The sequence below is a fragment of the Benincasa hispida genome, chromosome 8, assembly GCF_009727055.1.
Source record: "Benincasa hispida cultivar B227 chromosome 8, ASM972705v1, whole genome shotgun sequence".
Lineage (NCBI taxonomy): Eukaryota > Viridiplantae > Streptophyta > Magnoliopsida > Cucurbitales > Cucurbitaceae > Benincasa > Benincasa hispida.
This window is the reverse complement of record NC_052356.1, coordinates 40,906,046-40,925,768: the sequence shown is the minus strand read 5'-3', so window position 1 is coordinate 40,925,768 and position 19,723 is coordinate 40,906,046.

The window sequence follows — 19,723 nt, the reverse complement described above, 5'->3', positions numbered from 1 at the left end:
TTTTGTCAATTGTACATTTGAGTATCTAATTTTAAGAAGTATCCTCAAGTGAACCATTACTCAATACTTCATTTGACTTCAAAACTATATAATAAATCAAATTTAGGTCTAAATACTACTTTGATCCATATATTTTGAATTTTAGTTCACTTTGTTTCTATACTTTGAAAGTATTCTTGTTGGTCTCTATACAAAAACTTTGATTTATTTTGGTATTTGTATTATCAAAATGTTCATTTTAATCTTGGTACTTTGAAAAATTAACCATCTTTGGTCCTTTATTTTTCAGTTTTATTTATTTCTTGGGATTAAAATGGACACCTTTTGAAAATTTAAGACTCAAATGAATCGAAGTTGAAAGTATGGGGACAAAAATAAACATTTTGAAAGTACAAAGACTAAAATGAACCAAAATTTAAAGTATAGAAACCAAAATGAACTAAAACCCGAAATTCAAAGACCAAAGAATTGCATTTAAACCTAAAACTTAAGTTTTTTTTCTTCTTAAATAAAATTTAATTTTATACGAAAATAATTCAAATTAAATGTTGTTTGTTGGGTTAAAACCATCGCTTTTTAAAAATGATTTATTAGTATAAACTGTTTGAATACAACATTACGAGATGGAGGATTGAACCTCGATCTTTTAGATCAGAGTGTATGCCAATTCTACTGAAAGAAACCAATAGTTTATGTATCAAAAAGAAGAAAAAAATTCTACTGAAAGAAACCAATAGTTTATGTATCAAAAAGAAGAAAAAAGTTCAACACCTTATGTTACTATATCAATTATAGGGATAGGTTTTCTAATCTTAAGGGTTAAATTTCTCTCCCGTATGTCCTTGTAAACTATTTGAGTAAAAGTTATCCCCGTCCCAAATCCATCCATTAGTCAAAATTATTCAAACTAATCATACAAATATATGTTACATGGCATCACAATTTTACGTTCTAAAAAAATGGTTGAATAAATGGAGAGACCTCTAATAATTAATTTTAAAGTTAGACATCATGTTTATCTAATATGACATCAAAGTCTATAAAACCCAAAAAAATATTTGATCTACAAGATTCGATTCAAAAGAAGTGAACTCAAGAAGAGACACGTTATCTCAAAAGGAAAAAGAACTTGGGTGCGACAATAAAACCATGTTACGTGGTAAATTTTTTTAACTATATTAAAAAATAGAGAACACTAGATTAAGTGCAGTCCATCGTCCATCTTAAGAGGAGTATATTAAGAATCTCACATTAACCAGATGAGATGATCTCACCGTCACAATCTTTATACGATGAAAAGATTACTTTTTCTTTTATCAATTAGTTTAAATGGCATGAATCCTAAATATGATATTTGATAGAAAAGAAAATGATGTGGAATCGACTCGATAGATTGACTAAAGGACAGACCATTAAGAGAATTAGTATAATACGATTACAGGCATATCTAAACCTTTCATGTTTGACGTTTAAACAGAGCCCAATCAGAATGTTCTAGAAATTTGATTAAGTAACCTTAAAGATTAATGCATTTATCATTTATATTTGAAAAAAATAAATAAAATAAAATAAAACAAAACAAAACTTGCATCTTCCTCCACTACAGAATTCCAAACCATTGGTTACATTGAAAGACAACAAAAGAATAGTGTTAAAATAAGCCCACCGATATTTAGTATCCCTAGTTTTTAAATTTAATTAATTATTCTAATTTTAAATTGCAATTTGTACGTACGATACAAGATATATGATATTGCTTACCATTCGTCACTAGTCCTTTCTCCGGACAAAGGATTTCTTTAATTGTTACCTACTTCGTTTTTTAAACACTTAACTAAAATTTTGGTAATATCAATGAAATTTGTTGGAGGAATAATGTTGGTCGACAATAATGATGTTTGATATAATCTACGTAAAATAATAATAGATTATTTAAATATATTAAGAGTCGGTTCAGATTGACTTGAAAAAATAGTATTTTTCAAGAAATTTAATTTTATTTAAACATATTTAATTGTTAAAAATATATTTAAAAAACTATTTTGAGTGGTCGCCAAATACTCTAATTTTTTCAAAATGGTTTATTTTTTAAATCTAACACTTTAAAATGCATTCCAAATACACTTTAATGCGATGTCTGTCTGGATAACATTTAACAACCAAATAAAATGATAAAACTTGGAATGAAATAGAGTTTTTTTCTTTTTATTATCTGTTACTTATGTGAGCCACATAAATAGAGTATGTGAACAACAATAAAACAATACACATAAATAAAGTTAAAAAGAGAAATGTGATGAATTTTAAATTAAATCTTATAAATATATAGAGATTTATATGTACACATACTCTATCAACAATGTGTATGGAATACCTTCTAGTTTAACTTGTATTGGAATCGATATTACATGCGTTATACATGATTATACAAGAATTTTAATACTTTTTAGTGTTGGTTAAACTAATTATAATTAATTAATTTTTTGTCCACATTGTAATTTTGTGTAAGAGAATTTTAAATTAATTTTGTGTAATCAAGTATCTGTTTATTGGGTTAAGCTAATTACAATTTTCACAATGGTTTCACACAAACCAATTTAGACCATCCATCGGTAATTTATACCTAATTTACTCAATTCCATTTAAAATTTCTTAACTAAATTATTTTTTATCCCAAAATCGGTTCCAGTGAAAAATTATCCTATAATTCTTTCAAAAATAAATAGAAAACTAAAAAATGAAATTTTGATACTATCTATTAGATTGGGACATTTTCTATAATTTATTAAAATCAAAATTCTAACAAAGAGTCTAGTTTTAATGGCTAGAACCATCAAATTTATTTTTTAAATTTTTGTTTACACTGGGAAATGTACTTCAAATATGTAATAATAATAATAATATACAAAGGAAGGAAGTACGTGGGCATTTAATTTAATGAAGGGAATAATTTCACAATAATAAAACTGATGGATGGAATTTGGAACATTACAAAAAAGAGAACAACATCAAACAAATAATTGAAGCTTCACAAAACGACACATTACATTTATAAGGAGATATTGAGAAAAATGCACGTAGCAGTTAAAATTTAAATAGGCCACGACAAACAAGGAAATTAAAGAAAAAAAAATCCTCACGGCGACTCAATTCAACCAACCTCAGAAAACTCGGCACGATTAGCTGTCGCTAGCGCCGGAAAAGCGTACGATGCGTAGTTGGACTCGCCGACGAAATGAAACGCCGATCGCATTAATTAGTTTCCTCGCCGTAATGCAACTTCTCCCTTTCATTTCGCTATTGGTGAATGATTGAGATGCACGCGCCGCTATACGCGCTTCTCACGTAATATCCAATATAAAAACCATTTGCTTCATTTAGACTATTGTAATATGCATTTGATACCTCGTTAAATAATTTATTAATTTACTATTCATTTATTTAATGGAGTTTACTTAATTCTAAATGTTACTTTTATGGTATGCAATAAAGAGAAGTAGTATGAGATAAAGATAAACATGATAGATCGAAAAATTGAATTGACCGACCATCGAAAAGGAGAGGATCGGTCGATATCGATTTGAGAAATTCCAAATTGAAAATTTTCAAAAAAAATAAAGTATAAAATCGATCAAATCGATCGACTTTACTGCTCGATGGTCAAGATCAATTTGAATATTTATTAAATCGACTATAGTTAGTTAAATAATAATTTAGTTGGAAAACTCATTCTGACCAATCAATGCTCATTCTGATATGAAAAAATATAGTACTAAAAATTTTCTCTTTAATCAACACCCATTTGGAATTTGGAGTGGACTTTGATAATTTTGTTGAAAAGGTTATTTTCTATTTTAAATTATGTTCTATTTTAATATATATATTTTTAATGGTTTAATTTTAATATTAATTCTTTTAATAAATATTAAATTTATTCTTCATATTTCGAATAAATCTATTATTTTATTGTTTTAAGTATTTTTTATTTAAAAATATGCTATAAATATAGTTTTCACAATTTATAAAAAAAAATATTAATAGAGATTAAAATATTTAATAATATAGGATTATTTTTGTGTTTTTTTCTAATTAAATCAAATATATATAATTCAATTGTCATATAGTATGTATTAGCAATTCTATACTGATATATAGTTTATGCTAGTACAGTTTTCATTGAATTGTCAAAATGATAATCATGATAAATGAATTTTAAACTAAATTTTGGACTTAGCTTAATTAAAGGAACAATTCCAAATTAGCTGCACGCTCAGTTTGAACAGACATAAAACTTTATTGTTGAATTCAAGCTAGCTTGAAAAACGGATAAGCCTTATCCAAAACTAATCAGGATGGAGATTTAACTAAAATTATAGTGTATAGTTTGTTTGACATATTGGTTGAGAAGAGACAATACTTGAGAGTAAAATAATTCCAAATATAGTAATATATAATCTTAAATCAAACTTTTACCATTGTATTGTTCAAAATGTGAAAATTTTTATTAGTTGGTGACATTATGATGATAATATTAATTACTCTCTATAAATTATATATGATCAATATGTATCCTGGAATTATCAAGATAGGAAGGAACATTTTAAAAAAAAAAATACTTAGGTCTATCCTAGACAATATTTATATTTTTGTACATTTCACATTATTCAATCATAATTTGTCACGTGACAAATTTTTTATATTTTTGTACATTTCATATTGCTTACTTATTTTTTAAAACATTTCTTTTAATATTTGTTTGTTGTATGTGATTAGAACTGGATGCTTCAACAAAGGTTGCTTTGCAAATTGAAGTAAATTAATCATATTGAATTATTAGAAGGGCATTTCAACTGGATTGTATAGTTTGTTTAGCAAATGAATGGTTAAGAAGGAATCAACCCTTGTAATTAAACCATTCCAGATTAGGAAAAAAAAAAAAAAAAAGACAAGAAAAGAAAAAAGAAAATATCGATTTATACCCCTTAACTTTGGGTGTTGTATCAAACTAAACTCTAAGCTAATAATTGTATCAATTTAAACCCTAAACTTTGGAAGTTGTATCAATGTAAACCCCAAACTATATCAATTCAAACCTTGAATTATTATAAGCGTGTCAATTTAAACCCTCCATTATGTGTGTCGTAATTGTATTAACATAAACTCTTCATTATGCTTTATTTGGACACACTTATGAAAGTTTAGTGTTTAAATTGATATATTTATGAAAGTTCAGGTTTAAATTGATATATTTATGAAAGTTCATGTTTAAATTAATACACTTATAAAAGTTCAGGGTTTAAATTAATACAATTATTAATTTGGTTTAAATTATATAACTCCAAAAGTTTAGTTAAATTGATACAACCTCAAATTTTAGGGTTTTAATTGATAGAACTTCCAAAATTTAGAGATATAAATTGATAGAACTCCTAAAGGATATAAATTGATATTTACCTGAAAAAAATATAATCTAAATCAAACTTTTACCATGGTGATATGACGAGAACAAAAATTGCTATCTACAAAATCATGGTTGTAAATATATGCCTCTTCATTACCAACCATAACAATAAATATTATTTGTTCAAATTTATCATAAAAGTAAATATACCTTTATATTCAATCACAAAAACGGTTTTGACACTATGAAATGAACTTTATATCTTATAAAAATTGCCCAACAATTACAATATCTATTCTTTTTCATGAGGTTGATCGTTTAATTTAGTACAAATTATACCTTTCGTCAGCATTTTGTAGAAAATCGTTAGGTAATTTTCATATCTTCATATTTGTTGAACAATTATTCTGGAAAAAATGTAAATTATACATATACTGAAATTGAAATTGAAAGTAAATTAACCAATCTAGTAATAATTAATATGCTCCAGATATTCTTAATTCTCCTTAACTACCTATCATACTAAAAAAATTATATATATATATAGCCGAAACCAAACTATATATTTCTGTTATCAATTAATTGTCTTCATCATCCATTATAACTCGCAAAAAAAAATAAAAAAAAATAAAATAAATATAACAATAATTTCTTAAAATTTTTAATATACAACACAAAAGTCAAGTCAAGTCAAGATTGAATGAAATGAACCATGTATCAAATGAAGACTATGAGTATTTAAGAAGTAGAATCAATTTGCTATAGAAAAATGGTAGAACTAATTTAATGAACTAGAAAGTTGTTCTATTTTATGTGGTTTGATATATTTGAAGACGACTTTTAAATGGGAAACCAACTTTAGTAAGATAAGGAACTCTCGAATGGACTAGAACCTAGGTATAGTTAACTTTTTCATTTTCTTTTTCTTAAAAATGAAAAATATATTTTTAATTTAAGATCAAATTTAATTCAAAGTAGTACACATCTTAATCGGGAATATAACTTAGTAATTGACATGCAATCATTATTTTTCAAAAGTTTAAATCTTCATACTCTCACTTGTTATACCAAAAGTAAAATACACTTTAGTTTTGAAGTAGCTAACATTATTGTTTTAATAGATAAATTACACAAATATTTGTAAACAATAGTGTAAAATATTATGATATTGGATTTTGAAAAATCTCAAAAGGATATATTGGAACTACATTTCTATTATCTTTTGAAATTTTTTAAAAATATACCATAAAAAGGTTCAAAATGTCCTTTCGAACTCTTTAAAATATCTTTTAAAATTTTAAAATTTATGGACCAATTAAAAGTAAAAAAATCTATTAAACACCTTCTAAAATTTAAAATTTAGGGGGGAATTAGATACCATTTAGAAAATGAGAGAGTGCTATCTATTTTCTTTTTCAAATGTTCTATGTTTTTTTCTTAAAAAAAAAAAAGGAAATTTCAATGTTCTATGTTATTTACAATTCATAGACATGAAATATAAGACCGAAATTGATTGAACATATAAAATAACAAAATCCCAAAGCACTTTCTTTTGTCTCTCCGCCGTCAACGTCGTCGGACCTCTGAAAGCGAAAGGTAGACAAAAACGGCACCGTCCAAGGCCCTGTCATCATTCCACGTGGCAGCGTATAATCATGATGTCATTTTATGACACGTGGTCGTAATGCAAACGACTAATAGAAACAGCTCCTGATTCCAAGCGTTGAAATGCTGAACTCCATGGGCGGTGATACGATACGATGGATCTTAAAAAGAAAATAAATTAAAATTCATAAAAAAATCATTTTAAATGTACGATATTTATGGAAAGTGACGTGCAAGGTTGGACACGTGGCGGATTCACCAAGTGAATTTACTGTTTTCGGCAACGGTTGCGTAATTTAAATCTGGCCACCACGTGACGGCATCCGACCAATCAAAAGAGATTTTCTTTTACCCATTCACATATCGACACGTGTCATGGTTGGCCGATTGATAATCCATATGTAGTTTTGCTGTTGGACGGAATTTATGACACGTTGCACCAATCATCTGTGCGACCCACTCCTTCGTTTATGGATTGGTCCACGTCATCAACTGTTAGTGCCTTGAGTAACATGGAGATCCCCACAGCGGAAAATCTAAGTCAGTTCTTCAAAATTAATATTTTTGCTTTGTTCTTATGCATAATGAGATATGTTCTTTTAAAAGCTATATAGGCATTTAAGGCATGATTGTTGTTGTGTGACATGATATTTTTAATTTAATATTATTTGTTACGAGACATATAAATTCGAATTCAAACCTTACATTTGAAATATAGTTAAAAAATTTAATTTACAATTCATGAAGTTGCCAAGCCCAAGTATCTAAATGGAAAAGGTGAAGATCTCAAACTCTCATAATCGAGTAGAGGCGCAACTCAACTCACAAAAAGAGGTAATGAAACCTTGGAAAGTGTTAGGTTATACAATCGATCTCGGTGATCATCTTGCTAACATAAATCGAGCCTGCATAAGGATGTTAAGATAGCGAGAAACCATTCAAGAGTATAAATAAGGAGACACGCCACTCTATCAAATGCAGTATTACTTTGTCGCTATAGAAAAAGCACTTTGTGCAGCTCAATATCGATTAGATTTATTACTAACTTAACGTCTAGAAGTCAAAATACGTCGAACTGTGTATCATACATATATTGAGAGTTGTGTTTCTTGTAGATACACGGAGTCCGGAATAGCTATTACAAAAATCACACATTTACAGATGTTACTCTCATAAATATAAATCACAACGAAGAGGTTTATTGTGCTTACCTTTGCACTACTTTATATGCTTGAAGGACTACAATTGGTAGAACAATTTTACCAAACTTTCTCTGTGAGTGAAGCCAGAAAAATTTCATTTTATCATTTTACGTGTATAATATCTCAACATGATTTTTTTAAAACAATCTTAAATTAAATTTTATATATAAGCCAATTTTTTACACATGGATCCAATTACAACAATTTAGTTCATAAAATTTAAAATTTGTGTCTAAATGGTCATTTAACAATAAAAGTTATACATTCTAAGACAAACTATAAAAATTATTAAATAATCTCTTTAACTTTCAATCTTATGTCCAATATACATTTTTTTAAAAAATAAATGTATAAGTCTTCAGACTTTCAACTTTGTGTAACTGTGAGAGTTTTTGAACCTAACTTAGATGGCCAAACAGAATTCAAACAAAGTAAAGAACGAACACCAAGATATATAGTGGTTCAACCAGTTTGGTCTACATCCACTTTAAGAACCAACTTGAATTAATTTTATTATGAGCAATAAGGAATTTACAATTACAGATAATCAATAATAATCACCAATCTATAATTTTAATATCCACTGATACCGAGAGATTTGCACAAGACGTCGTCTCTGAAATCGAGAACAACTCACTACAAAACAAACAGCCCAAAACCGTGTACTACCGCCTCTGACCGGCGAACCATGTGCAAACCTGCGCGTGCCCCTCTGTCACTGACAACCGGCGAGCCCACGCCGAACCCAGCACCCGCCAGAACCCACCGGAACTGACCGGCGACAGTACTGCGAACCAGACTGGAACTCACACGCACCGGACGATAGCCTGCGAAGCCGATGGACACAAACCCACACCGCTTAACCGAAACCCACAGCTTGCTCAGATCGGCAAACTCCTACCCGTCACCCATGCTCACGTCGCGAACACACGTCCACCGACAAACCCACGGTCGGACGATACCCACTCCGGACGGTTGTCGCTTCTCCTTTTCACGATTTTTTTGTTCTCACCGACGGCTGCACTCTGTCTTCCAACCCAAACGACTGCTGCTATTTTTCTCTTCAAAAGGTCACAACAAAAAAATCCAGCCTTAAGTGGAGAAGATATGATTAATTACAAAATTGTCATTTGTCCATAATTACCAAAATGTCATTGGACCTTTAATTTCACCAAAAACCCAACAAAACCCACTTAAATACCTTGTTATTTTCTACAAATCTCCCTCATATTTAAGTGTCAAGCCGATTCTTCAATCTTCCTATCATCCAGATTTAATATTCAACCCATCTAATAGGTATTTAAACCTATGGATTGGAAGAATCTTGGTTAACATATCTGACAAATTCTCAACAGTATGAACCTTGACCAGTTCAACATCTTTCTAGGCCACAACTTCTCTGATAAAATGAAATTTGACATTGATATGCTCAGACCGTTCATGATAAGATGGATTATTCGCAAGATGAATAGTACTCTGGCTATCACAATGGACGATAGGAATGAACTCCTGCGACAATAACTCACCAGCTATCCTTTTAAACCACACTGCCTCTTTCACCGCTTCACCCATTGAAATATATTCTGACTCAGTAGTAGACAAAGTAACAATTGAATGTAAAGCAACCTTCCAACTAACCACATTACCTAAACAAACGAAAAATGTGACCTGATAGAGACTTTCTTTTGTCAAGGTCTACAGCGTAATCTGCATCTGTGAAGCCTTCCAACAATGCTGATTTATCACAATCCCTGCTAAAACACAACGATACACTGACACTACCTTTCAAATATCGAAGCACCCATTTAACTTCATTCCAATACTCCTTCCCAAGATTTGACATAAACCTACTTATCATACCCATAACATATCTCAAGTCAGGCCTAGTACAAATCATCAAATACACAATACTTCCAACAGCATTACAATAGGGAATATTAGCCATCTCTAATCTTTCTTGTTCAGTAATAAGACACAGAGACAAAGAAAGCCTAAGATGCTAAGGGTGTCGAAACTGCCTTACAACCAGACATATTATACTTCTCAAGCAGTTTATGCACATAACTCTCCTGTGAAATGGTTAACAAACCATTCTCCCTATCTCTTTTCACATCCATGCCTAGGATCCTTTTCGATTCACCTAAATATTTCATCTCAAATTCACTACTCAATCGTTTCTTGAGATCACAGATTTCAGAATAATCCTTAGACATCAAGATCATATCATCTACATACAGAAGTAGATAAGTATATGTACCTTTCTGAGATAGTTTTCAGTACACGCAGACATCATATGAGCTCCTGTGAAACCCCTGCTTCAGAATAAAGGTGTCAAACCTGATATACCACGGTCTCGGCGATTGCTTCAGTCCATAGATGGACTTGTGAAGACGACAAACCATGTCTTACTTTCCTTTCACCTCATAGTCCTTAGGTTGAGCCATGTAGATCACTTTCTCCAATTCACCATGAAGGAAAGCTGTGGTGACGTCATCTATTCAACAAACATATCAAAGTGAACAACAATAGATAAAATTAATCGAATGGACGAATGCCTCACCACCGGAGAGAAAATCTCATTAAAGTCAACTCCCTCCTTTTGAGTGTAGCCCTTGGCTACCAGTCTAGCCTTATACCTAGGCTTGCTGTCATTTCCTATACCTGGCTTGATTTTATAAATCCACTTTGACTGAATGAGTTTCTGAATAGGAGGCTCTGGAACCAATGACCATGTCTGATTCTTCTGCAACGAGAACAACTCTGCTTCCATAGCATCCTTCCATTGTTCCTTCGAATCAGATACAATAGCCTCCTTAAAAGTAAGAGGCTCTGCTTTAATATTGTCAACTGCACAAGTAAGAGCATAAGCAACTACATCAACATAACCATACTTCATAAGAGCCCGCCTCATCTGCTGAGGCCTGTCACGTGTAAACTGATAGTTCTTTAGGTCACTGTTACTTGAGCTTTCTTCATCGAAAGCTCCCTCATCAATCAAAGTCCTCTACAGTTGAGGTTGTCTACCATCAGAACTGAATGACTGATCACTGGATTCGCTTGAACTAACTGATGGTCGTGCTTTAGAATCAATTCTAACCTCTGCCTCAACCTGATCAACTATCTGCTATTTCTGCTGCTCTTTGACACGAAATGGCATCTCTGTTTCATTAAAGGTCACATCTCTGCTGATAATACATTTATTTCTGCCCTATTCCAAGCACCAAAGTTTATATCCTTTAACACCCTGAGGATAGCCAATAAACATACATTTCAGTGCCCTCTTATTCAGCTTCCCTTCCTTAACATGAGCATAAGTTGAACATCCAAACACTCTGAAATGATCCAAACTTGGAGCTTTTCCTGTCCATATCTCTTGAGGAGTCTTTAGGCCTAAAGCGGAAGACAGACTTTTATTAATAAGATAACAGGCTATTTGGACAGCTTCACCCAAAACTTCAAAGGTAATGAAGCATTTGTCAAGAGACATATTGTACGCTCCATAATTGTTCTGTTGAACCTCTCAGCTAAACCATTCTGTTGTGAGTGTACGTAACAGTGAAATGTCTCGTAATTCCCTCATATTTGCAAAATTCATCAAATTTGTGATTCACAAATTCTAAACCATTGTCTATCATCAGATACTTTACCTTCTTGCCTGTTTGGTTCTCAACCTGCCTTTTCCATTCAAAAAATTTCCCAAAAGCTTCATTCTTCTGTTTCAGTGGGTACATCCACACCTTCCTTGAAAAATCATCAATCGACATGAAGTATCTCGAACCTCCCATAGAAGGTATCTTTGTAGGACCCCACAAATCTGAATGAGCATAATCCAAAATTCCTTTGGTAGAATGCTTCCCTTTCCTAAACTTCACCCTGGTAAACTTTCCCATTATGCAATGTTCGCAAAATGGGAGTTTAATGTCTTTAATTCCTCCAAGCAAACCTTGTTGTGAAAGAGCTTGAAGACCTCGTTCACTCACATGAGCTAGTCTGTTATGCCATAACATAGACTTGTCTGTTTCTTTCCCAGATGCAACAGCAGCACTACCTGAAACTATAGTACCATCCGACGCATAAAGATCATTCCTCAAGGTCCCCTTCAGCTTAACCAAAGAACCCTTGATAAACTTCATAACTCTATTTTCAGATTTATAGGAATAATCTGTTCTATCTAATTCACCCAAAGAAATTAGATTTCGTTTGAGTTCTGGAACATACCTTATATTTGTAAGAATTCTGATCATTTCATCATGTGTTGCAATTCGAACTGACCCAATTCCTTTTACATCACAAGCAACATTATCATCAAGCAAAACTGATCCCCATCATTTTCCTAAAAGTCAATCAAGAAATCCCGATTAGGAATCATGTGAAACGTGCACCCTGAATCCATGATCCAAGCATTCTGAATGTCCCGGACACCATCAAGACCTCTGTTGAATCATACCCATCAGTAACATTTACTGCACTAGAATCCCCTGCATGCTTGCTACTTGATGCTTCCTTGCTCTTATTCAAAGGGCAATTTTTCCTAAAGTGTCTTTCTTTATGACATAGGAAACACTTTTTGGTTTTTTCCTTTGATTTTGACCTGGATCTAGACTCTTTTCTTTTTCCGTTCTTTTTCTCTCTTCTACCTCTGGCCATGAGTAACTCTCCATCCTTGCGTTCCTTTTTAATCTCGAGGTTTCTCGTTCTTAAGGCATCCAGCACTATATCCATGGACAATGAATCCTGTCCATATTTAATAGTTGCCTTAACTTCTCGATACGATTCAGGCAAAGAATTTAGAAGAATAACTGCTTGATTTTCATCCGGCATCTTCTCATCGATGTTATTGAGATCAATTATAATCTTCTGAAATTCATATAGGTTCTCTTCTAAGCCTTTACTAGAGTCCATCTTATATCCAAAGAATTTCTCTTTTAGATATAATTTATTTGGCAAGGACTTAGTCAAATAAAGACATTTTAATTTCTTCCATAACTCCGTTGTAGTAGTAGTGGCCTCATCTATTAGCCTAAGCACTCCATCTGACAGATACATAATTATCGTCGAATAGGCCAACTCATCCATATCTCTTTTTTCAACTTCTGTAATTGTTAGTGGAAGGTCATTTTCGTCTAAGATTTTGGCTACCTTTTGTTGTACCATAATAGCCCTAATCTTTTTTCTCCATAACCCGAAATCACCTTTCCGATCAAATTTAACAACTTCGAACCGTGTAGACATCGAAGCCATCTATCAAATTAAACCCAACAAAAAATATCCTAAACAAAGAATATGCCAGTACACTACCACACACACTACTTGGATCGACTGGAGCTCTGGTACCACTTGTGAGAGTTTTTGAACCTAACTTAGATGGCCAAATAGAACGCAAACAATCAGCAGAATAAATCGAAAGCAGTAAAGAACGAACACCAAGATATATAGTGGTTCGACCAGTTTGGTCTACATCCACTTTGAGAACCAGCTTGAATTAATTTTATTATGAGCAATAAGAAATTTACAATTACAAATAATCAACAATAATCACCAATCTGTAATTTTAATATCCACTGATACCGAGAGATCTGCACAAGACGTCGTCTCTGAAACCGAGAACAACCCGTTGCAAAACAAACAGCCTAAAACCATGCACTACTGCCTCTGACCGACGAACTACGTGCAGACCCGCGCGTGCTCCTCTGTCACACCCCGCCCCAAACTACCCTCCGAGCCTGAGAAAGGGCGTGACTGCAGCAATTATCAACCCTTTTGTTGACATTTACTGCCTAATAACTCTTGCGGAAATAACTTTGATACCAATGTATAAAATCAACTACCAACTGATTAAGTCAAGGAGGCAAATAACAACTGATTAAGTAGGCCCATTTTATTACAATAATATAACGTTTATACAACTCCAAGACTTAAATACGAAGTTTACAACAACAACTGTAAAACCCTCTGGAAGTGTAACTGTGGCATGTGGTAGACCTTGACCTTAGCAGCACCCTGGAACTCTTCACCTTTCGCTACTTGGGAAGAAAAACATGAAATAACAAAATAAGCTTTTACAAAGCTCAGTGAGTGGTAAGCAACTTCTAGAATCTATTTCAACTCATAAATAACAAGCATATCACAAATATGAGGTTACATTCAAATCTCAACTTTGAACGAGTCTGGTTTCAACTTCTATCTACGCACACGGTAGATAGTTAAACTGATAACTAACTAGAATGAGTATGTTGTCTACCTACACACACGTTCCCTCTGTCTCCTATGTGCACATAGCTCCCCGCTCATGGACTTAGAAGCTAGGCCCGTCGGCCCATGACCATCCCATACGAGGATCCTCCCATAGGCTTAGAAACTAGATTTTTTGTGTCCCCTGACCATCCCGTGAGGTTTTGTTTACAGGCTCAGGCACTAGGTCTATTGACCCCCTGACCATCCCGATCACATAATCTCATTCTCACGCTAGATACTCATCCATAACCTAAGCATATACAATTTACTCTAAAAGATATGCTTTAAGACTTAAAGGAAAGTACCACTCACCTTGGTCGTTTAGGAATTTTTCTCTCTAGAAGTTCCTTGGTCTTCTCGGGTGCCTCTTTTGAACCCTAAATTCCAGATTCAATTTAAAGCTCAAACTATTTATAGTTCTAGACTTTATCTCGAGTTCCTTCTACGAATATTCTCTAAAATGTCTCAGTAAGCTTACCTCAAAATCTTAGCTCATAACTTCTCGTGGTTTGGCCGGAAACATAAAAAAATCAAGACTGGCCCAGCTTACCTGATAGCTAGACCCCTCGGTCTTGTCCTTCTTCTCAAGCCCGATTCTTTGGAGCTTCTTCTCCAGAAGCCCCACCATACAAACTAGACTCTTTTATCTTTCAGATGGCTTTAGAATCACATCAAACACACGAGTATTCTGGGAAAACTCCTCTTCTCAATTTGATGCTACTTTCTGACCTTTCTGTCTGACAGCATCTCCCCTCTTGGAATCTCTTGACCAACGCATGGTCTTACCATCAACGCATAGTCTCCTCCCAATACACTTTTCTTTATATTCTTTGAAGAGAATTGAGTCCTCATCTGAAGTCCTTAGCCCTATTTATAGGCGTCTAAAGGCTCTCCAAGATCGACACCTCCTCCTCCAAGTGTTACCATTAGAGATTGCCAACCTCCAGCCCCTTCCACCTCTTGCTTGAGGTGTCTACCAACGCAAGGTTTGATCCATGCAATATTGGGTGTCCTTCTTCTACATTACTAATGCATGAGACCAATTTTTGCATGTCTCCTCATGCCTCCACCTCAAATCCTTAAGGCTAAAGATTCCTTCTCAACAAGCCACATATTAGGATGACGTCTTCCATATGAGCTCAGCTTTCTTATGCGTTCATTCCCTTCAATATGCGTTCACTAGGGTGATTCTCAATGCATACAACTAGCCTTAGATAATAACGCATAGTGTACTCAAGAACGCATAATAGGTCCTCAATGCATAGTATGACTCCAACGCATAGCAACCCTTGGTTTCCCTTGATTTCCAACATAGCACCATCGCAACCCTTAACCATCGCAAGAGCCAACACTATGCGTCCAACCTAGCCCATCGCATGGCCTATGTCCAACGCATCCCTCGTGCAAGCCATCACCAACCTCCAACGCATCGCAAGGTCACACGGCTCCAATGCATAGGCTTAGCATCAATCACATGGCTCGCTCGTCATCAACGCATTGCTCGCATGAGTCACTTGGCCGGTAGCTTGGCATCGACGCATTGCTTAGCATGGCAGCTTGGCATCGACGCATCGCTTGGCACGGCAACTTAGCATCGTTCGTAGGGCTCGCTCGGCCGCTCGACGCATGCCACCCTCCAGCGCATGCCTTGCCCGCGTCCTCGTCTACCCTTGTGTGTCTATATGCCTTTTGCACAGCCGACCCTCGTGCCATCCAACCTTCCAATGCATCACTTCAACTTTCTTCCTTCAGCTGCATACCACTACCAACGCATCCATTGAGCCTAATGTGTTTGTCTAACATCCAAGGCATGTGTCACTCCCACTTCAAATTCTCCATTTGCCCAAGTAATCTTTCCAAGATCTTATGCCAACGCATAGCAATGCCTAATCCAACACTTAGTCAATTTTCATCAATTAAAGCTTAACTCAAAGCTACTCAAGGAAAATCTATTCAACATTTAGAAATTTCCTTCCCTTCAACATACGATTTAACTTTCACCTAGTTAATCCCTTAATTACTTGCTTAAGTAGGGAACATAGAAATTCGGGTTTCACATCCTCTGTCACTGACAACCGGCGAGCCCATGCCGAACCCAGCACTCGCCAGAACCCACCGGAACTGATCAGTGATAGCACTGCGAACCGGAATCGGAACTCACGCGCACCGACAACAGCCTGCGAAGCCGATAGACACAAACCCACGTCGCCGAACCGGAACCCATCGCTTGCTCAGATCAGCGAACTCCTACCCGTCACCCACGCTCACGCCGCGGACACACGCCTACTGACAGACCCACGGTCGGATGATACCCGCTCCGGACGGTTGCCGCTTCTCTTTTTCACGGTTTTTGTGTTCTTACCGATGACTGCACTCTGTTTTCCAACCCAGACGACTGCTGCTATTTTTCTCTTCAAAGGGTCACAAAAAAAAAAAAAAAATCCAACCCTAAGTGGAGAAGATATGATTAGTTACAAAATTTTCATTTGCCCATAATTACCATAATGCTATTGGGCCTTTAATTTCACCAAAAACCCAATAAAACCCACTTAAATACCTTGTTATTTTCTACCGTAACAAATTATTAAAATTTATCCGCGTTCTGTTTATTATATTTTCCAATTTTCGATACAACAAGTTTAAACTTTAAGATCTACAACGAATAAAATTGAAAGTTTTAGGTTCCAATTAAACATAAAAATTTATTTACAACAAATCAATTGAATTTTTTGAAATTTTGAATATGCCAGAGAGCTAATAGATACAAAATTAAAAGTTCTAAAACCATATATGAGTACTTTGAGAATCTACTAAATAAATACACATTAAATCTCATAATAGAAAAAAAAATGAATATTCATGAATTTCATACTATATTTTTTTTTCTATCTATAGATTTTTTTAGTACAACAACTATGTAGCGGAGTATTGAATCTTTGATATCTTGTGATAGAAGGCATACCAAAATCACTTAGTGAAACTCATTATGGCTATAAACTATAAGGACTTGCATGATAATAAGACATGTGCTTATCAATCTAAATACGTTACCTTTTCTTATTTAGACGTAGACATGCTAAAATACTCTCGTAAATAATATTGTCTAGTATGAGGTTTATGAGTAATCTTAAGACCTAATAAATATCGATTTCGGTAACCTCATTTTCTGTCACATGCTAAAATTAGGCAATTGTCTGAAATAACACTCAAAGTTATTCACATTCCACAAATAACACCTTTTTTTTTTTTTTTTTTTTGTCAATTGTCTTAATGACTCGTTTTCTTGCATTTTGATTAGAAATAATACTAGACCAAAACAAAGACTTAACTTCTTTGGATGGCACATTCAAACCATTGGTTCTTTTGTACTTTTTCAGTGGAATCTCAGTCAAGAAGAAAATAAGACGAACTATTATTACCTATGTATCCCTAAATCTTACACAATATTTTTCAAATACGTAAAAAAAAAAAAAATAGTCAGTCCCGATCTTCATCCTGGTCAATCTTAAAACCTAAAAAATATCAATCTTGATAACCTCATTTTCTGTCACACGTTAAATACTAGGTAATGGTTTGAAATAATACTCAAAATTTTCATATTTTATAAATAACACCCTTTTTTTTATCAATTGTTTTAATAGCTCGTTTTCATGCATTTTGACAAGGAATAATACCAAGACTAAAACAAAAATTTAACTTCTTTTGATGGCACATTTAAACCATCCATTTTTTATACTTTCTTGGTGGAATCTCGATTAGGAAGAAGATCGGATGAACAATTATTCTATATGTCTCCCCAAATCTTATACAATATTTTCATATTTTCAAATACGTAAAATAAAAATAGTGAATCCTAACCTTGGTTCTGGTCGAGATTCTACTAGAAAACCTACAAAATAGTTCATTTGAATGTGCCATTTAAATAAAGAAATTAAAATTTTGTTTTCGATATCAATTTGGCCGAGATGTACCGAAATGTGCTATTAAAATGATATTAAAAATGGTGTTATTTGTAACATAATCTTTAAATATCTAAATGAAATAATATTGTCTAGTATCTGAGAAATTTAAAAACTGAGAAACAAAAAGATATCGATCTCGATAATCTCATATTATGTCATTTTTGTGTTGAGTGTATATCGCAATATATAAATATATACTGAGTTCAATGTATCAATATAAATAAACTATTTTGATTTCTTAAATCATTAAATAAACATGGATAAAAAAACGAGGATGATACTGTCATTATCAACTCCTTGAAGCTAATATAAACTCAAATTAACAATGAATTTAGTTTCTCTAATACATGAAAAATATTGATATTGAATTAAACATTTTAAAAGTATATAAAGACTAAAATAAATCAAAACTGAATTAATTATTGATGAAACTTTGATAATGAACAAAATGAATAATATTACAGAAGTTTGATCACTAAAATTTGTGTTGTTTATTTGTTTTTCTCTTTTTCAAAAAGTCTTGGACAAACATTTAGTTGAAATAATATATATCATTCCACTTATCATTCATGACAATAAGATTTTATACATGAAATAAAAATAATAATCTGTCTTGAATTAGATATTATAAAAGATAACTCTGAGCATTTTAATTTTCTAGCATTATGTAGTAAAATTTTTGCCTCGGGGATAACAAAATACTTTGTCATGCATCTGAAAAAGCTAGCTTAATGGTAATTGACATGTACTTCGTCCCACAAAGTCGAAAGTTTAAATCCCTATAACCTCCCTTTTTCGTACTCTTACAATATGAACAATTATAATAATAATACATGGATCAACTAAAATATAAAAGACTGAACTATCCAAATCTAATCAATGAAATAAGAAACAGATTTGAATGGATATTGAAATAGTATTTGAGAAAAAAATTATATAAGATTTGAAAAGATTACATTAAAAAATGGCCAATTTCGTCTTTCTCGAAAAGAAAAAGAAAAATGGTTAATTTAGATGTGCTATTTAAAAAATTAAAATTTTGTTTTGATCTCGATATCAATCAGATGACTAGAATGGATTATTAAAATAATTAGAAAAGAATAGCCCTATTAAAGGCAATTTCTCCAAATTAATCTAAAAATCATTCTTGCTAGTCAATGTATATCATATATATATGGAATTCAATGTATATCTCCATATTAATAAACTATTTTGATTTCTTAAATCATTAAAATAGAAATAAAAAACGAGGATGATGTTGTCATTATCAACTTTTTCTTGTTCTTTTTCTTTTTAGAAAAGAACTCCTTTTATATATA